We start from the raw sequence: 21,584 nt of genomic DNA, 5'->3' as shown, positions 1-21,584 counted from the left end.
TCAGGTCCAGGACACTCCACAAGGCCCGGCTCCTCGCAGAGGGGGCCAGGTCAGCATGAGTGACATCCAGATGAGGGTCCTGGAACACGTATGCCCAGCGCTCCACGCCCAGATCCTTCGGAGGAAGACCCGTCTGGAGTTGAGCGGTAAGTGGCCAAGCATGTTTGTGTGAGACAGGGCATGTTGCAGTGTGCTGGTAGTCTGATACTTGCCTGTATGTGTGACATGGGCCATGTATGGATTTGTGTGTGCAGGGACATCATGTTCATGCATGTGAGACCAGTAATGTGTGAACCACATGGTTGGTGCATGAGTTCCAATGCAACATGGGGAACTGTATGGCAAATGCACACATGAAAGCATGCCAGTGTCTGTTCTTGCACATGGTGGGGGTGTGAGGGATGGGTGCTGCTGTCATGTACATGTATGGTGCACATGTGTGTGTGTCTGAGAAGTTTGTCTGTGACTTTGATACGCCATGGATTCATGACACATGTCCGCGATGATGTGTACATTCACTCATGCAGTGCGGTCACCGTTGTATGCACTGTGTCTATCCAATGTGTCTGTGGTGTACAAGGCATGATGCATGACCCTCCGGTGATGTGTGTGCATGGGATCAGTGTGAGCCATGATGCATGTGAGTTTGAAGGCAACATTTGGATTAATAGAGGCCCTTGTACATGGATGCTGATGTTGATTGCAGGCGCTGTGCATGTTTATGCATGTGTGTTGCGTGCATTCAACCATGTGTTGTGGATGGACAGGATGGAAGTGACGTTAGACACTGCCACTCATGTGTTATTGCTTCCTGTCTAGGCGAATATTGTACTGTACCCTGATGCTTGTGTTCTATGTCTCCCTCTACGCAGCGTCAAGTGAAGAAGAGGGCGGAGACGGCGCTGTGGAGCCAAGCGGCAGGGATGCCTCCACTGGGCGGCGACGCAAGGCCCAGCCACCCTCCCAGGACTTGCCATCATCCGGGAGCGAGGGGACTGGTGCCGCGTCTGCCAATACGGCTGTGGCGGAAGGACCGGGTGAGGCCCCCACAGGGGCTTGCAATGGCGGAAAACGGTACGGAGACATCCAGGTTGGTGGTCTCCACAGAGGAGGAGGAGCCCGCTACTGAGCCGCACATGGGGCCTGGTGGGGATAGTACCACTGGTGCAAGTGGTGCAGTCCAGGGCCAGGGTCAAGAGGCAGCAGAGGTCACCGCGGAGGGGCCTGTGCATGTCCCTGTCCTTGACCCTGTCACTGCACCACCATGCACCAGCAGGGATGCCACATCCCAGGCCCGTCCACAGGTAGGGGAGAGTGGTATGTCATCTGCCTCTCCACTACCTGCGGATGAGGGGTTCAATGAACGTATGGGCTCCGTCCTGATTGGTGTTGCGTTGCGCACGCGTGACATTCGTGATGACGTGCGTTCTTCCTGGGGGGAGAACGCACGCCATCACAAACAGCAGCGTCGCGACGTGGCACTGTTGGGAAGGGCCCTGGATGGTGGGTTCATACATGTGACGCGCACTCTGGCGGACCTCTCCTCCTCTGTAGAGACTATGTGCCAGTCGTTCTCCCTACCATCTTCCGGCCCAGATTCCACCAGGGCCCCCTGTGGACCTGGCCTGACCAAGACAGCCAGCTTGGTGGAGATCCCATCCCTGCCACAGTCGGGAGTCAGCGGTCCAGCAGGGGTGGACACCACAACTGGAGACCAGCTGATGGAGGATGTGCAGACATCATCGGACATGGCATATGGACAGCAGCAGCAGCAGCAGGAGCAGGCTCTAGGTGGGAGCAATGATGGCTCGGGCCATCGACATCAGGGGGGCAGGCATCGGCCAGAGGGCAGGAGAACCCTGGAATGGATGTGTCTTCCATGTGGCTTGGAGTTGGGCCAGCGTATAGGTGTGGAGCGGCGGCGGGCAGAAGAGGCGCGGCTCACCATGGTCAGGTCGGAGTTCTCCATGCGTCGGGCGTTGAGGCGGGCAGAGTGCCTCAAGGCGACTCGCAGGGAGTTGTAACAGGCCATGAGTGCCTCCCTGCGAGACCTCGGGGCCAGGACAGAGGCCCGCCTCCAGCAAATAGACATGGAGTTCGATGATGCCCTGGCCGAAAACATCACTGAGTGAGCCGCAGGACTTGCCCGTCGCCATTGGAAATAGTTTATAGTGTTAGGTTTCCTTTTTTTTCTTTATTTTGGGGCTTTTGGACTATGCCCCACACTTTTATAAAAAGTTTTTTTGTTAGGTAGGTTGTTAGATAGGTTTCATTTGTTTCGTTGGGCTCATGGACCCTTGGAAATTTGATTGTACATAGTTGGACGTTGGATTGATTTTGATTTTGTACATGGATTAATGGATTTTTCTTTTGGACAATGGATTGTACATAGTTGGACAATGGATTACTTTGAACTTTTTCTTTTGATTTCACCATGGATCAATGGATCTTTTTTAACGTTTCCTTTGGATTTGCGTTGGCAGAGGGAGAGTTTGGACGATTTTTCTTTTGGATTTCTTTGTATTGGTTATACTTTTCATTTACTCTTCTTTTGCACATGCTTTTCATTTCATGTTTGATATTTTGTTATGATTTCGTTTTATTGATTTATTTTTGTACATAATACATTTTCATATTTTAGTTCCATGTGTGGTATTTGCTCATTGGGTTAATGCATGTGAAAATGTGGGTTTACACAACTAATGCCAACGAGTGTGCGTGTGTGTGAGACGGACATGTGTTGAGGTACATAGTTGACTTTTGGTTTGTGTCTTGAGATGGGCATGTCAGTGTGGGTTTGATTGGGAAATCATTGTATCTCAGTAATGGGGTGGCGTGCTGTGGTATTTTGGTGTAGAAGTGGGCCATGATTGTGCATCTTTATTTCATGTGGGGGGGACATGAGTGGGGGCCTGCTGGCAGGCAACCCTCACTGCTGGGGGGTGGGGGTGCTGGGGGACATGAGTGGGACATGAGTGGGGGCCTGCTGGCAGGTGCCCCTCACTGCTGGGGGGTGGGGGTGCTGGGGGACATGAGTGGGGGCCTGCTGGCAGGTGACCGTCACTGCTGGGGGGTGGGGGTGCTGGGGGCCATGAGTGGGACATAAGTGGGGGCCTGCTGGCAGGTGCCCCTCACTGCTGGGGGGTGGGGGTGCTGGGGGACATGAGTGGGGCCTGCTGGCAGGTGCCCCTCACTGCTGGGGGGGTGGAGGTGCTGGGGACATGAGTGGGGGCCTGATGGCAGGTGCCCCTTGATGCTGGGGGTTGGGGGTGCTGGGGGACATGAGGGGGGGCCTTCTGGCAGGTGACCCTCACTGCTGGGGGGTGGGGGTGCTGGGGGACATGAGTGGAGGCCTGCTGGCAGGTGCCCCTCACTGCTGGGGGGGTGGAGGTGCTGGGGACATGAGTGGGGGCCTGATGGCAGGTGCCCCTTGATGCTGGGGGTTGGGGGTGCTGGGGGACATGAGGGGGGGCCTTCTGGCAGGTGACCCTCACTGCTTGGGGGTGGGGGTGCTGGGGGATATGAGTGGGACATGAGTGGGGTCCTGCTGGCAGGTGCCCCTCACTGCCGGGGGGTGGAGGTGCTGGGGGACATGAGTGGGGGCCTTCTGGTAGGTGACCCTCACTGCTGGGGGGTGGGGGTGCTAGGGGACATGAGTGGGACATGAGTGGGGGCCTGCTGGCAGGTGCCCCTCACTGCTGGGGGGTGGGGGTGTTAGGGAACATGAGTGGGGGCCTGCTGGCAGGTGACCCTCACTGCTGGGGGGTTGGGGTGCTGGGGGACATGAGTGGGACATGAGTGGGGGCCTGCTGGCAGGTGCCCCTCACTGCTGGGGTGTGGGGGTGCTGGGGACATGAGTGGGGGCCTGCTGGCAGGTAACCCTCACTGCTGGGGCTGGGGGTGCTGGGGGACATGAGTGGGAATTGAGTGGGGTCCTGCTGGCAGGCGACCCTCACTGCTGGGGGGTGGGGGTGCTGGGGGACATGAGTGGAGGCCTGCTGGCAGATGCCCCTCACTGCTGGGGGTGGGGGTGCTGGGGGACATGAGTGGGACATGAGTGGGGCCTGCTGGTAGGTGCCCCTCACTGCTGGGGGTGGGGGTGCTGGGGGACATGAGTGGGGGCCTGCTGGCAGGTGACCCTCACTGCTGGGAGTGGGGGTGCTGGGGGACATGAGTGGGACATGAGTGGGGGCCTGCTGGCAGGTGACCCTCACTGCTGGGGGTGGGGGTGCTGGGGGATATGAGTGGGGGCCTGCTGGCAGGTGCCCCTCACTGCTGGGGGGGTGGGGGTGCTGGGGGACATGAGTGGGACATGAGTGGGGCCTGCTGGTAGGTGCCCCTCACTGCTGGGAGTGGGGGTCGTGGGGGACATGAGTGGGGGCCTGCTGGCAGGTACCCTCACTGCTGGGAGTGGGGGTGCTGGGGGAGATGAGTGGGACATGAGTGGGGGCCTGCTGGCAGGTGACCCTCACTGCTGGAGGTGGGGGTGCTGGGGGACATGGTTGGGGGCCTGCTGGCAGGTGCCCCTCACTGCTGGGGGGTGGGGGTGCTGGGGGACATGAGTGGGGGCCTGCTGGCAGCTGCCCCTCATGGCTGGGGGGTGGTGGTGCTGGGGGACATGAGTGGGGGCCTGCTGGCAGGTACCCCTCACTGCTGGGGGGTGGGGTGCTGGGGACATGAGTGGAACATGAGTGGGGGCCTGCTGGCAGGTGCCCCCCACTGCTGGGGGACGGGGGTGCTGGGGGACATGAGTGGGGGCCTGCTGGCAGGTGACCCTCACTGCTGGGGGGTGGGGGTGCTGGGGGACATGAGTGGGACATGAGTGGGGGCCTGCTGGCAGGTGACCCTCACTGCTGAGGGGTGGAGGTGCTGGGGGACATGAATGGGGGCCTGCTGGCAGGTGCCCCTCACTGCTGGGGGTGGGGGTGCTGGGGGACATGAGTGGGACATGAGTGGGGGCCTGCTGGCAGGTGCCCCTCACTGCTGGGGGGTGGGGATGCTGGGGGACATGAGTGGGGGCCTGCTGGCAGGTGACCCTCACTTCTGGGGGGTGGGGGTGCTGGGGGACATGAGTGGGACATGAGAGGGGGCCTGCTGGCAGGTGACCCTCACTGCTGGGGGGTGGGGGTGCTGGGGGACATGAGTGGGGGCCTGCTGGCAGGTACCCCTCACTGCTGGGGGTGGGGGAGCTGGGGGACATGAGTGGGGGCCTGCTGGCAGGTGACCCTCACTGCTGGGAGTGGGGGTTCTTGGGGACATGAGTGGGACATGAGTGGGGGCCTGCTGGCAGGTGACCCTCACTGCTGGGGGTGGGGGTGCCGGGGGACATGAGTGGGGGCCTGCTGGCAGGTGACCCTCACTGCTGGGGGTGGGAGTGCTGGGGGACATGAGTGGGGGCCTGCTGGCAGCTTCCCCTCACGGCTGGGGGGTGGTGGTGCTGGGGGACATGAGTGGGGGCCTGCTGGCAGGTGCCCCTCACTGCTGGGGGGTGGGGTGCTGGGGGACATGAGTGGGACATGAGTGGCGGCCTGCTGGCAGGTGTCCCTCACTGCTGGGGGGTGGGCATACTGGGGGACATGGGTAGGGGCCTGCTGGCAGGTGACCCTCACTGCTGGGGGGTGGGGTTGCTGGGGGACATGAGTGGGACATGAGTGGGGGCCTGCTGGCAGGTGACCCTCACTGCTGAGGGGTGGGGGTGCTAGAGAACATGAGTGGGGCCTGCTGGCAGGTGCCCCTCACTGCTGGGGGGTGGGGGTGCTGGGGGACATGAGTGGGACATGAGTGGGGGCCTGCTGGCAGGTGCCCCTCACTGCTGGGGGGTGGGGGTGCTGGGGGACATGAGTGGGGGCCTGCTGGCAGGTGACCCTCACTGCTGGGGGGTGGGGGTGCTGGGGGACATGAGTGGGATATGAGAGGGTGCCTGCTGGCAGGTGACCCTCACTGCTGGGGGGTGGGGGTGCTGGGGGACATGAGTGGGGGCCTGCTGCAGGTGCCCCTCACTGCTGGGGGTTGGGGGTGCTGGTGGACTTGAGTGGGACATAAGTGGGGGCCTGCTGGCAGGTGCCCCTCACTGCTGGGGGGTGGGGGTGCTGGGGGACATGAGTGGGGCCTGCTGGCAGGTGCCCCTCACTGCTGGGTGGTGGGGGTGCTGGGGGACATGAGTGGGACATGAGTGGGGGCCTGCTGGCAGGTGACCCTCACTGTAGGGGGTGCTGGGGGACATGAGTGGGGGCCTGCTGGCAGGTGACCCTCACTGCTGGGGGGTGGGGGTGCTGGGGGACATGAGTGGGGGCCTGCTGGCAGCTTCCCCTCACGGCTGGGGGGTGGTGGTGCTGGGGGACATGAGAAGGGGCCTGCTGGCAGGTGCCCCTCACTGCTGGGGGGTGGGGTGCTGGGGGACATGAGTGGGACATGAGTGGGGGCCTGCTGGCAGGTGTCCCTCACTGCTGGGGGGTGGGCATGCTGGGGGACATGAGTAGGGGCCTGCTGGCAGGTGACCCTCACTGCTGGGGGGTGGGGTGCTGGGGGACATGAGTGGGACATGAGTGGGGGCCTGCTGGCAGGTGACCCTCACTGCTGAGGGGTGGGGGTGCTGGGGGACATGAGTGGGGCCTGCTGACAGGTGCCCCTCACTGCTGGGGGGTGGGGGTGCTGGGGGACATGAGTGGGACATGAGTGGGGGCCTGCTGGCAGGTGCCCCTCACTGCTGGGGGTTGGGGGTGCTGGGGGACATGAGTGGGGCCTGCTGGCAGGTGACCCTCACTGCTGGGGGGTGGGGGTGCTGGGGGACCTGAGTGGGATATGAGAGGGGGCCTGCTGGTAGGTTACCCTCACTGCTGGGGGGTGGGGGTGCTGGGGGACATGAGTGGGGGCCTGCTGCAGGTGCCCCTCACTGCTGGGGGTTGGGGATGCTGGTGGACTTGAGTGGGGGCCTGCTGTCAGGTGCCCCTCACGGCTGGGAGGTGGGGGTGCTGTGGGACATGAGTGGGGGCCTGCTGGCAGGTGTCCCTCACTGCTGGGGGGTGGGCATGCTGGGGGACATGAGTAGGGGCCTGCTGGCAGGTGACCCTCACTGCTGGGGGGTGGGGGTGCTGGGGGACATGAGTGGGACATGAGTGGGGGCCTGCTGGCAGGTGACCCTCACTGCTGAGGGGTGGGGGTGCTGGGGGACATGAGTGGGGCCTGCTGACAGGTGCCCCTCACTGCTGGGGGGTGGGGGTGCTGGGGGACATGAGTGGGACATGAGTGGGGGCCTGCTGGCAGGTGCCCCTCACTGCTGGGGGTTGGGGGTGCTGGGGGACATGAGTGGGGGCCTGCTGGCAGGTGACCCTCACTGCTGGGGGGTGGGGGTGATGGGGGACATGAGTGGGGGCCTGCTGGCAGGTGCCCCTCACTGCTGGGGGGGTGGGGGTGCTGGGGGACATGAGTGGGACATGAGTGGGGCCTGCTGGTAGGTGCCCCTCACTGCTGGGAGTGGGGGTCGTGGGGGACATGAGTGGGGGCCTGCTGGCAGGTACCCTCACTGCTGGGAGTGGGGGTGCTGGGGGAGATGAGTGGGACATGAGTGGGGGCCTGCTGGCAGGTGACCCTCACTGCTGGAGGTGGGGGTGCTGGGTGACATGGTTGGGGGCCTGCTGGCAGGTGCCCCTCACTGCTGGGGGGTGGGGGTGCTGGGGGACATGAGTGGGGGCCTGCTGGCAGCTGCCCCTCATGGCTGGGGGGTGGTGGTGCTGGGGGACATGAGTGGGGGCCTGCTGGCAGGTACCCCTCACTGTTGGGGGGTGGGGTGCTGGGGACATGAGTGGAACATGAGTGGGGGCCTGCTGGCAGGTGCCCCCCACTGCTGGGGGACGGGGGTGCTGGGGGACATGAGTGGGGGCCTGCTGGCAGGTGCCCCTCACTGCTGGGGGGTGGGGGTGCTGAGGGACATGAGTGGGACATGAGTGGGGGCCTGCTGGCAGGTGCCCCTCACTGCTGGGGGTGGGGGTGCTGGGGGACATGAGTGGGGGCTGTTGTATATAGGTTGTATGTTTGAATATGCTTTATGGTAATGCAGTAACTAATGCAGCTTATGTCAGTGCTGCACAGGTTAGGAATGCTACCGTCCCATTCCATATCCTATTCCATATTAGATTCCTATGATGTCATATGTTCTGCAGTGACTTTTCTTTAGAGTGTTATTACTTGACTTGTGTCAGTTGGACCCTGTTTGTTGCCTGGGTTGGGGGTCTCATCATTTGCCACCTGGAATAAAGACATTGAAGCTGTCTCAACTTACCTTACCGTGTGCTCCCTTTACAATGTCGACGAAGATGGGATGGAGGTGCTATCCCTGTTGAAGGCAGCCCAAAGCTGAGACCCCCGACCTCCACAGAGAGTGAAGAGGCTGAATTCCGTTAGCCAAAGGAATCAAAGGAAGGAACGGACATCCAGGAGGCAGCCCTGCTACCAGTCACCTGGTTTTGGTTCGGCTGCCCTGTCGCTGTAAGTGGCACTTCCCGTTTTGTCTTGGCGGTGCTAGTGCACACCGGGCTGCAAGCAGGCACGGACGCGACAGGTGCCAAGCGTTGCAAGCTGCCCAGAGGCGGGATTGCTGGGTAAGCGGCGTTGGAAACTGTGGGGAAGCTTGCAGCGGACCCGCGGCTGTGCTGTGGCGCAGACCGCACTGCGAGGTCCCAGCCGCTGGAAGCTGTTGGGTGGCGGTGCCCCGTGAAACGGCATTGGCGGCTGCAAAGCCGAGTCTGCAGCTGCTGGAGCTCCCAAGCAGCTTATGCTCCCAAGCACCTTATGTGAGTGACTTGCCACGCCCCCCATTCACGTGGAAGCAGTGCTGCCCAGACGTCAAGGCCAAAAATTGGGTCGTGTAAGTGACGTGCCACGCTTCCCCCATCCCGTAGAGTATCACGTGAACGTGAGAATCTAGCATCGTGAAAGGGGAAAGACTGCTGCAACCTGAGTGTGGCTGTGGCGTCACACCCTGTCTGATGTGTCTGCAGCACTCGTATATCACGTAACCAAAGCAAAGGATTTGTCGTTTTGCCGAGGGCCCTCGCGGGAAGGCAAATTAGATTAGAGCTACCATGAGACATCACAGGTGAGGAGAGGAAAACTACATTAACGACTACATTTGATTCTGATGGTTTGGTGAGGTTGGAATGGATTTTCTGTCCGTGAAAAGATAATTACCTGGATTATAAACCAGCAGGAGCACATATATAGTGACCCCACCCTTAGCCTCCACATTGCAACATCCAATTGCACTTTGGGACTAAATTACCAGATACTTGTGGAACCTGACAGTACTGCATAGTCATTAAGAGAAGGTTAATAGTGTGGCACCATATTAGGAACTGAAAATATGGCACTGTCTGGAGTTCCCAGTCCACAAGTGTTTGAAAATGTGGTTGGAGGTATTATAGAACATTTACTTCCCTCTTATAAAACACCAAGGGGGTATAATGGAGACAAAATTGAGAATTTGGGATGTTCTGATGCAGAGTTCAAATTCAAAGGAAGGGTAACGCTTGGAAAGATTTATGTCACCAAAAGAAGAGAGACATTGTTGGGTTGGAGGGAACAGAGAGGGTTAAATATTAAATTGGATCCAAATGGTGAAGAACAAGTTTTCAATGTGGTCCACCCTCCAGAATCCGGCGGTAAGAGAGCCAAAGGTGAAATGGTAATTAAATACCCTGAAGTATTCTGTGATAAAGTAGGCTGTCTTAAGGGAATGATTCACAAGATTGTGATAAAAGAAGGGAGTAAGCCAATTGCGTCAAAACTTAGGCCATTACCGCTGTCAATGCGCAAAGCTGTATGCGATGAATTGGTAAAATTGGAGAAGGAAAGAATTATTGAGCCAGCCAGGGCCGTAGAATGGATATCACCTGTAGTGGTGCTGAAGAAGGGAAATGGAGACTTAAGGGTGTGCATTGATTTGAGAGAACTCAATCGCTGTGTTGTGGCGGATTGCCATCCCCTACCGAATATGGGTGAGCTATTGAGTAGGATTGGAAGTGCCAAATATTTTGCAAAGCTTGATATGGCGAGTGCCTATCATCAGATAGTTTTGGATACTGAGTCCCGCAAATTGACTGCTTTTATTACCTATGAAGGTATATATCAATTTAAACGCATGCCATTTGGATTGGTAACTGCTTCCTCTGTTTTCCAGAAGGTGATGGACAAATTACTAAAAGAAGTCAGTGGAGTTTGGTGTTTCCAGGACGATGTCCTGATTTGTGGGAGGGATGAGGAAGAATTGAGAGATAGGCTTGATGTGGTTTTGAAGATATTCAAGTCGAGAGGAATAACTCTAAGGGGTGAGAAATGTGTCTTTATGACTCAGGTAGTTGAATATTTGGGTCATGAGATATCTGAACAAGGTCTTAGACCAAAAAGGAATTTAGTGGAGTCTATTGTGAAAACACGGTCACCTAAAAATAAGGCTGAATTAAGATCATTCTTAGGCACCATTGAGTTTTATCATCAATTTGTTGTGAATTATGCAGATTGCATAACTAGTTTGAGGGCGCTACTAAGAAAAGGTGTTGAATTTGTGTGGAGCAGTGAATGTGAGAGAGAGTTTGAAGGAATGAAGAGAAAAATCGATATGGCAAAACCGTTATCGATGTTCGATGGTTACCAGACATTTGATCGAAAAAAATTGGTCGACTGGACAAATGGTCGAACCAATTTGGTCGAAAACCAAACGGTCGAATTTTTAAATTTTTTATTTTGACCCCTTTTTTTTGGGGGGGGTCCCCCACCACCCTTTTTTTCTAAAAAACACTTTTTTTCCCTAATCTACAACCTTGAAAATATATATATAAATAAAAAAGAAATTCGACCATTTGGTTTTCGACGAAATTACGTCGACCAAATGTCCTGTCGACGAATTTTTTTCGATGAAATGTCCAGACACCTGTTCGATACTAGGAAGAAGACAATCTTAGCTGTTGATGCCAGTGACACAGGCATAGGAGTGGTGATGCTCCAGCCTGATGTTGATGGAAATGAGATGGTGGTGATGCACGCATCCCGCATGTTGAGGGGTGCAGAATTAAACTATTCTGTTTTGGAAAAAGAAGCGCTGGAGTGCCACTGGGGCATAGAAAAAATGAAGAATTTTGTCTGGGGACAGGAATTTGTGCTACAAACTGATCATAGGCCACTTAAGTCAATTTTTGAAAACAAAGGACTTGACAAAGTATCGAGGAGAGTGGCTGGGTGGGTAACCAGATTGCAGTGTCACAAATTTGTGATTGAGGTAGTCGCTGGCAAAGATAATGTTAAGGCTGATCATGCCTCAAGGGTGAAACTTGAGGATACTGCGGGTGATGGAGATAAAAGTGTGTGTGGCGAAAATGATATGGTATTTGCGACTGTGGAAGGCATCATACAGAAACAAGAATGGATTCAGGCTTTAAAGTCAAATGAAATGTGGAGACGGATCATGGTTTTTGTGGATGATGAGTGGCCGGAAAAAAGATTGTTATCCGGTGAGGAAAGGGCACTGTGGGAGGTAAGAAATGAATTGTCATTGGAAGGAGAGCTATTGTACCGGTGGGACAAGTTGGTTGTTCCCGGGTGTTTGAGAGGAAAACTAATAAGTCGTGCCCACCAAGGACACATTGGTGTGTGTAAAACAAAAGAGGTGATTAAGGCTGATTACTGGTGGTCAGGGATGAATTGAGAAATTGAGTAGGTTGTGGGCGCATACTCTGACTGTATTAAGTCAGGGAAAAACCTAGTTGCCATGTCCCAACCAATGGACAAAACCAGCACACCAGCAGGAGTGTGGCAGGATTTGTCTATGGATGTATTGGGCCCACTTGATATGGGTATGGGTAAAGGAAGGTTCATTCTCGTACTGGTTGATAATTTTTCTAGATGGACAGAATTCAGAATCTTGAGGGAAGTTACTGGCCCAAACATAATAGAATTTCTGGAAGATGTTTTTGAAAGGGAGGGTTTACCCAGAAGTATCCTCACTGATAATGGCCCACAATTTGTGGGGAAAGTGTTTTTGGAGTATCTGGATAAATGTGGAGTCAAACACAAAAAGACACCTTTATATTACCCTCAAGCAAATGGTAAAATTGAAAGGGTGAACAGATGTATAAAGGAAGCTATTCGTGGAGCGAATTCGAGTGGACTTGACAGAAGGGTGGCCGTGAGAGATAGGCTGTATGCATTAAGGATGGCTCCACGCATAGAGACAGGGATTAGTGCGTTTGAATTAATGAGAGGACGGAAGGCTAACACTTGTGTGGCACCAGCTTGGTTGAGCAGGGGGAGAGCAACGGATGTGGCTGTGGATGCAGTGAGGAAAAAGATGGACGCCTGCAAGGATAAGTGGGTGGAAAGTGTGAATAAGAAACACCCGAAAAGGAAAACAGTGGTTGAGGTTGGGGATTGGGTTCGATTAAGGAAAGCGGTTGTTTCCAGGAAGGGAGAGCCTCTCTACACAGATCTGGTTAGAATTATACGAACTTATAAGAATGCTGTGGGTGTGGAAAGTGGCCAAATATGGAGTTTGTCTAGAGTTGCAAAAGTAAAAAGATAAACTTATTATTGCTAATGTGTTATTTGTGATAATAAAAGAAGTTTTCATTTATTTAGAGGAGGGTGGTGTGTTGTATATAGGTTGTATGTTTGAATATGCTTTATGGTAATGCAGTAACTAATGCAGCTTATGTCAGTGCTGCACAGGTTAGGAATGCTACCGTCCCATTCCATGTCCTATTCCATATTAGATTCCTATGATGTCATATGTTCTGCAGTGACTTTTCTTTAGAGTGTTATTACTTGACTTGTGTCAGTTGGACCCTGGATGTTGCCTTGGTTGGGGGTCTCATAATTTGCTACCTGAAATAAAGTCATTGAAGCTGTCTCAACATACCTTGCCGTGTGCTTCCTTTACAGGGGCATGCTGGCAGGTGACCCTCACTGCTGGGGGGTGGGGGTGCTGGGGGACATGAGTGGGGGCCTGCTGGCAGGTGTCCCTAACTGCTTGGGGGTGGGGGAGGTGGGGGACATGAGTGGGGGCCTGCTGGCAGGTGCCCCTCACTGCTGGGGGGTGGGGGTGCTGGGGGACATGAGTGGGGGCCTGCTGGCAGGTGACCCTCATTGCTGGGGGGTGGGGGTGCTGGGGGACATGAGTGGGGGCCTGCTGGCAGGTGCCCCTCACTGCTGGGGGGTGGGGGTGCTGGGGGACATGAGTGGGACATGAGTGGGGGCCTGCTGGCTGGTGCCCCTCACTGCTGGGGTGTGGGGGTGCTGGGGGACATGAGTGGGGGCCTGCTGGCAAGTGCCCCTCACTGCTGGGGGGTGGGGTTCTGGGGGACATGAGTGGGACATGAGTGGGGGCCTGCTGGCAGGTGACCCTCACTGCTGGGGGGTGGGGGTGCTGGGGGACATGAGTGGGGGCCTGCTGGCAGGTGACCCTCACTGCTCTGGGGTGAGGGTGCTGGGGGACATGAGTGGGACATGAGTGGAGGCCTGCTGGCAGGTGACCCTCACTGCTGAGGGGTGGGGGTGCTGGGGGACATGAGTGGGGGCCTGCTGGCAGGTGACCCTCACTGCTGGGGTGTGGGGTGCTGGGGGACATGAGTGGGACATGAGTGGGGGCCTGCTGGCAGGTGACCCTCACTGCTGGGGGGTGGGGGTGCTGGGGGACATGAGTGGAGGCCTGCTGGCAGGTGACCCTCACTGCTGGGGGGTGGGGGTGCTGGGGGACATGAGTTGGTGATCACTAGTGCAACGTGACATGTGGCCTGGCTGGGGGGCATGGCCATGGAGGACGGGCTGCCTGCGGGACATGTCCAGGGGTGCAGGGTAGTCCCCTGTGGTGTGGGCTGCCTGCAGGGGCCGTGGAGGGGGTAGAGTGGACACCTGGAGGACCCTCACTGCCAATTTACGTGTAGGACTCCCCACGCACCACACTGGATATACGTAACCCGCTCTGACAGCGAATTCACGTGTGAATGTTCCTGCGCACCCCAGTAACACACGTACCGCGCTCGCACAGGGCCAATCGCGTGTGAAAGTTCCCGCGTACCCCAGTAACACACGTACCCCGCTCGCACAGGGCCAATCGCGTGTGAAAGTTCCTGCGCACCCTAGTAACACACGTACCCCGCTCGCACAGGGCCAATCGCGTGTGAAAGTACCTGTGTGCCCCAGTAACACACATAACCCGCTCGCACAGGGCCAATCACGTGGGAAACTCCCCACGCCGGGATGTACATATATTCGGACTCCCTGCGCACCACACTGGATACACGTAACCCGCTCTGACAGCAAATTCACGTGTGAAAGTTCCTGCGCACCCCATTAACACACGTACCCCGCTCGCACAGGGACAATCGCGTGTGAAAGTTCCCGCGCACCCCAGTAACACAGGTACCCCACTCGCACAGGGCCAATCGCATGTGAAAGTTCCCGCGCACCCCAGTAACACACGTACCCCGCTCGGACAGGGTCAATCGCATGTGAAAGTACCCGCACACCCCAGTAACACACGTACCCCGCTCGCACAGGGACAAACGCGTGTGAAAGATCCTGCACACCCGAGTAACACACGTACCCCGCTCGCACAGGGCCAATCGCGTGGGAAACTCCCCTCGCCAGGATGTACATGTATTCGGAGGGGTGCGTGGGGAGTTTTACTGGTGTTTTCGTGGTTCGGGGCCTGTGCGCTATGTACAGGATTTGTGCACTGTGTATGGCGCACGGGGAGGGGTTGGGGGCGTAACTGGCGCTGCTGCAGGGTCGCTGCGCCACTCTGCGCCACGGCTGGTTTTGGAGGCTAAAATTCATGAATACGCTGTGCGCGGAAATTGATTTTAGCGCACGCAGCTGGCGCAAAAAGTCACACGCGCACACTGTGCACCAGCCGCATGCGCCACTTGTGAGCTGAATTCTATGAATTACCCTGTAAATAATCTCCTGTTTTTTTCAGAGCACTTGCCTATGTCCCCAAATAAATATTTCTGCGGGGTCAATGCAGGGGGAATTTGTGTAATTTCTTCCAGGATGTCCGCCACCTCCCTCCAGAACCTAGCCACCATCGGACATCCCCAGTACATAAGCCGGTCAAGTGGCACAGCGAGTAGAGCGCCCGCTTTGACACCCGTGCAGAGCCTGTTAACGCAGGTTCGAATCCCGGCGGGGCCAAACTCAGCCTTTCATCCTTCCGAGGTCGATAAATGAGCACCACACACCGTGGGTAATAATAAGCAGCGCTCAGATACCTGAGGGTTTGTAGCGCTATATAAAAGCCTAATTATTATTATTATTATTACATGTGGAACGAACCAGCCTGATCCATCTTGCATTTGGGACATTCACCAGGACTATCAGGTACAAACTTGGCTATTTTGGCCGGGGTGTAGTGTAATCTGTTTAGAATTTTGAACTGGATCAGGCATAATCCAGCGTTCAGGGAGACCCTCTTGGTTAGGGAACAGTATCTATCCCAGGTCTTATCATCTATGGGGATTTGAAGATCCTTTTCCCATTTATTTTTGACTAGGTTAGTCGTGGGCGAATATGTTTGTACCGCAGTGTACAGACTGGAAATCCTCAGACGGTCTCCAGACGTTATCATCTGTATACAAGGGTGTGTAGGGGGTTCATCAGGAAAGGACGCCCAGTGTTTCTGAAAAGCAGATCTCATGCGATAGTACTGCAATGTCCTGAGCGGGCCCCTACCGAATGCCCCCGTGATCGCCTGAAGTGTCGCAAATTTCCCATCAATAAACATGTCACCGAGTTTCATCTCTACATTGGGATCCCAGGCCTCACGTAAGCTGCTGTCATGTGTTGGTGGCACGTCAGAGTAATTCCAGAGGGGAACTTCAGGGTTGCAGGGGGACAGCACTTCCAGTCTTCTAAATATAGCTCTCCACGCACCAACCATGCAGCTCACTGGGTTAAAGTCACACGTGTCTTTGTAGTGTGCATCAAAAATTACGGACTGTATATTTGTGGGGGAAGTGGTAAGTTCTTCTACAGCCACATGGGGGGGCCCTCGTCTTTATAATACCAGTATTTTGAGAATTGGGCTTGTGCAGTATAATAGTATAGCTCAAAGTCAGGTGCTGCTATGTCGCCCATGGAGTATGGTTCAGTCATTTTCCCCCATCCTATTCTTGGAGTCTTCCCATTCCAAAGAAAGGTCGTCACCATTGACCTAAGTTTATTAAAGAAGGGTCATCCCAGCCATACTAGGATATTCACAAATAGATATAATAGTTTGGGCAGGACTATCATTTTTAGAACCGCTATTCTACCATGTAATGATATCGGCAGGCGATCCCATAATAGTAGCTTAGTAGTCAAGGCTTGTAAGGTGTTATCGTAATTATCTGTGTACAGCGTGCATTTTTCTCGTGAGACAAGTATCCCCAGATATCGAATGGTCTTTTCAGACCACTTCAGACCACATAGAGAATCGGGGCATCTGGTAGCAGATGTAAGGGGGAAGATTTCTGATTTGGCTGTATTTATGGAGTATCCTGAGTGTGCAGTGAATTCCTGGATCTCTGCCATAAGAGGTGCAATGTTGTTTTCTGGTTCGCGGACATATAAAAGTGTGTCGTCCGCATATAGGGAGATTAGCTGAGTAGCGCCCTTCAGATTAATACCCCTTTTTGGGTGTCTGAGCCTAATTGCAATCGCCATGGGCTCTATTGTCAGGGCAAACAATATGGGCGAGAAAGGGCAACCCTGCCTGGTACCCCTACCCAATAGGAACAGATCAGATATGGATTGATTGGTTAATACTCGAGCCCCAGGTGCCGTGTACAGCAGTTCCAGATATCTAATGAAATTAGGGTCAACACCAAATGCCTCCAATACCGCTAGCAAGTAAGCCCATGACACAGAATCGAAAGCCTTCTCAGCATCTAATGATGTGGCAACTGCGCTCCTACCCGGGTCTATCTGGGCCATGATACCGAAAAGTCTACGAGGATTGAGGGCCGTGGATCTAGTGGGGATAAAGCCATTCTGGTCAGGGTGAACAAGTGTAGGGACTGCCGGCAAAAGCCTATTGGCCAACACTTTGGCAAATATCTTAGCATCTGTGTTGATAAGAGAAAGTGGCCTGTAGGACGACATGTCCTGGGGTGGGCGGCGCGGTTTAGGGAGCACAGTTATCAAAGCCTCTCTCATTGATGAGGGCAGTATTTTACACTGGAGAGCTTCCTCCCAAACCTGTAACAAAAGTGGAACTAGTTCTTCACGGAACTCCTTGTAGAATTCCGTGCCTAAACCGTCTGACCCTGGGGCTTTATTAGATGCCAAGTCCTTAATTGCTTCAGTAATTTCCTCAGCAGTGACAGGCTGGTCCATTGCCAGCCGGGTCTCCTCAGAGAGTTGCGGCATCGTCACCGTCTCCAGGTATGCCTTAATTTCAGTGACTGACTTAGTGTCCCTGTTACTATATAGCTGTTGGTAGAATTTGGCAAATTCATCATTGATCTCCTGTTCGCTCAGCAGAATCCCACCACTCGATGATTGTATACTAGTAATGCGGTTGGGGTGCCTGTCTTGTTTCAGTAAATTGGATAGTGTCCTGCCAGCCTTATTGCCTTCACCATATCTACGGGCGCGGACAGGGGCCGCCATATACTGAATTTCCCTTGCAGCTAACCTGCCGAATTCTTGGAAATGTACCTGTATCTCAGCTAATGCAGACCTATCATGGGTGCGTGCATAAGCCTCCTCCAGCTTCCTCAGTTCATCTTCAGTACGGGTTAGGTCAGCTCTGACCCCTTTCAGTAGCCCCACAGATTTAGATAGCAGAGTCCCCTTAGCCCAGACCTTAAGAGATTCCCAGACCGTAGAGTATCTATCAACTGAGCCCATGTTGTTATCAAGGAACTCCGCAATTTCCACAGGTAAGCCTTCCACCACTCCAGAATCGCCCAGCAACCCCCTGAGCATTCTCCATCTTCTAAGCGGTCTGAGGCATCTATGAAACACAGCTTCAAGTATTACCGGGAAATGGTCGGACAGTGTGTGAGATAGTATGTCACACGACTTCATTGCAGTAATCATGGCGGGGGATGCTAACCAATAATCAATTCTGGATTGGGAATCAAGAACAGAGGAATAGTATGAGAGCCCTTTTCATTTGGGTGCAGCACTCACCAGGCGTCCTCCAGGGAGAGCTGAGGTAGGATGTGTTTCAAGGTAAGAGCAGCCATGCTAGGTGCCCTAGCGATCATGCTGGATCTGTCTAATCCGGGATCCATAGCTACATTGAAATCCCCACCCCACAGTATATTAGAAACATCAATGGCAGTAATTAGCTGGTATATATTTGTATAGAAGGCTGGGTCGTCAATGTTTGGGCCATACGTATTAAACAACAGGATCTGTTGTCCTGCAATCGAGCCCCACACCAGAATATATCTACCAAGGGGGTCAGTTTTGTGGCCTTCAGGCAAAAATCCCAAACTGGGGTGTATAAGTGTAATGACCCCTCTAGACTGAGAGGAGTAAGTTGTATAAAACCTTGACTTGCCCCAGCCCGGCAATATGTATTCATTACAAGTACCTACAGCATGTGTCTCCTGCAGCATAACAATTTGAGCACCATGTCTGACAATGTAGTTGCCCACTTTCTTAGTTTTCAAACGATTGTTCAACCCCCTTACGTTCCATGTCAGCAATGTAACCATCTATGCGTGAGCAAAGTCTTACATAGAAATGTTCGAATGTCATCACCAACTTCTTCAACGCATTTGCATGTACCATAGATCGTGTCAGAATCTCTAAGGCCACTTGTTTAACCAGTAACCAATAACCAATTCCCCACACAACTACCTCAGGGCAATGCGTCATGAGGTGTGGGCCTTGTCCCACTCCAAACCATAAGTTGTTTTAACAGCAACAACCCATTTCGTACCCTTAACCAGCCCACCTCCCTCACCGTCACCCCAAACTTGATGATGTCTGACCCATAACTTGTGGAGTATTCCAGGGGTAGTCATGTTGCCTCACATGACCGCCAACCCCGGCTCCTAGCAACCACCAAATCATAAACAATGGCCGTCTGCAGTATCAGCCATTCTCAGAACATAAAAACAAGGCCCTTGTTCACTTCAGACAATTTGCAGAGATCATATATTTCAGTCTGCCGGACGGGGTCTGTTGTTAGGCGCCGGCCTGTCCCCTCTAGGAGGAAGGGGTATAGAGGGCTCAATGTACGATAAGGCTTCAGCCGGAGTTTCAAAAAAGTGAGCCCTCCCTGCATGTTGAATCCTCATTTTGGCCATGAACATCAGGGCATAGGTGATCTGCTGCGCTTTAAGGAGCTTCTTGACCGGTTCATAAGAGCGTCTACTTGCTTGGACAGAAGCGGAGAAATCCGGATATATGTATATTCCATTGCCCTCATAGTGCAGTGTACCAGCCTCCCTTGCCAAACGAAGGATTGTGTCTCTGTCCCTATAGTTCAGTAGGTGAGCAATAATTGTACGTGGAGGGGCTCCTGGCTTGGGCGCCGGTTCTAAGGTGCGGTGCGCTCTTTTTACCAGGAAATGTTCCGAGAGCGATTCCGGTCCAAATAAGAATCTAAACAGCTCCTCCACATGTTTTTCCATTTGGCCCTTTCCAAAGGATTCCGCCAATGCGACCACGCAGACGTTGTTTCTTCTCGACCTGGACTCGAGATCCTCACACTTGCTCTGCAGCTTGCTCATCCTGTCTTTTATGCAGGAGATGTCTCGTCTGTGGTGGGCAATAGTATCCTCGTTTGCGCTTATCCTGTTCTCAGTCTCTGTGACACGTGCACTTTCTTTGTCTATGCTGGCCCTCAAGGAGCCGATGGTGGCAACTATTTCGTCCAGCTTGGTGTTTACAGCCAGAAACCCATTTTCGACTAGCGCAGCCAGTTTATCTTCTCGGTCCATCTCCTCCATTTCTCCAGGCACATTTGCCTCAGGATGTATGTCCGCCGTCATAATATGATTTGACATGCTGGTAAACGTGTCCATAGGGCCCTTCTTCTTGCCACCAGGAGTTTTGGACGCCCTGCCTGACTTGCTTGGTTCGCCCATGCTGCCGCTGAATCTCGTGTGTGTATTGAGTGAATTTCAGAGGTACCGTATGGTTGTAGCCTCAAGGGGTGGGTAGGGCCAGGTGATAGCAGCCCCAACGTGGCAGGCCAACAGTGCGAGTCCGCAGCACACGAATGGATCGTGCCCTCCACGTGCACAGTGTTAAGTGATTCACAGAGGACTCTCAGGCGCTTCCTCTGGTTTTGCAGCGCAGCGAGGTGCACCTGAGTAGGCAGGCCCTAGAGAGAGGCAGCAAGCAGCCGCGTGATGGCCAGGCTACACCCACAGTCAACACAGAGAGCAATCCAGCAGGTTATATGATGTGTCTAATTTGATCGTGTGCAGCGTTCTGTAGGTCTCAAACGGTGGCTAAGAGCCCAGGATATCTGCAGTCACAAAGCAGCAGGTCACCAGTGTAGGTCCGTATTACACAAACGCACTGTGTCCTCCCACGTGTACAGCGTTAGGTGAGCCCCACAGTATTCTCAGGCGCCTCACCCAGCATGCAGTGTCACCGGGTGTATCTAAGCCTGCAGGGCACTCAGGGCAAGGCCGTGGGGAAGTCGCATGGCGGTTTTGCCAACCCCCCCCCCAATCAACAGGGTGTAATCCGTCGGGCCATTGGGCACGGCTCCTTCGAACATACAAATTATTTATAGATGTAGCAGAAGTCGTGCACACTACACGGGAAAGACAATCCCATACAGCCAACACAATGTGTAGCTCATCCAATGTGAATCGTGGAGCAGCCGAACACCTCTAGGGTAAGCGTGTATCTTATATAATGGATTGCGGCCTCACCCCTGGATCTCAAGCCTAGCGGCCACTCACTTGGTCCACGGGGTGTCCTCTTCAGGCCCATGAGCACAGGAGATTTGCCAAGCCACTCTCGGGGGGGAGGAGGCCGGTGCGCACCCAGCTGGTCGGCTCCCAGGGACTCAGGAAGAGCCAGGCACCCGAAGAAGGCACCAGGCATCCCCACACACCAACGTACAAAGCAAGCAGGCCACGCAGCAGGACAAGGCAGGAATCGTCAGCACAAGCCCTGTCCTGCTGCGGCCCGCAGATCACCGCAGCCGCGGCTCCTGGGTGAATCCTCCGGTTGCCAAGAGTAGGCCAGACCAAGCAGCGCGCGTCAGCAGATTTTTGCATGACTAAATCTCTGCGCTCCGATACAGCCGAAACACCAGACCTCCGCCAGCCGTGGGCGGAACAACAGACAGCCGTTCCCACAAGTTTGTAGGGTTCTAGACGGCCTGAGAGCAGATCCCTGGCACAGGATATTGTGGTGTTGCAGGAGCGACGGGACTAGGCAGCCATTTTCACAAATGTCATCAATGACATTTGTGATGTCATCTTTGATGTCCTGGGTGTTAGTGTTAGCAGTGCATGGTGGCGCGAGTTATGGTTGCTTATCTTACCATAACTGCCGAATTTCAGGGGTTTTTCGGTTTTACTTTGAACCATAACGTCCCTTTAACTAAGTTTTTTCACTGAATTTTATAGGTT

Source organism: Ambystoma mexicanum, chromosome 6p, assembly GCF_040938575.1.
Source record: "Ambystoma mexicanum isolate Mex_15411 chromosome 6p, UKY_AmexF1_1, whole genome shotgun sequence".
Classification (NCBI taxonomy): domain Eukaryota; kingdom Metazoa; phylum Chordata; class Amphibia; order Caudata; family Ambystomatidae; genus Ambystoma; species Ambystoma mexicanum.
This window is presented reverse-complemented; position numbering follows the sequence as displayed.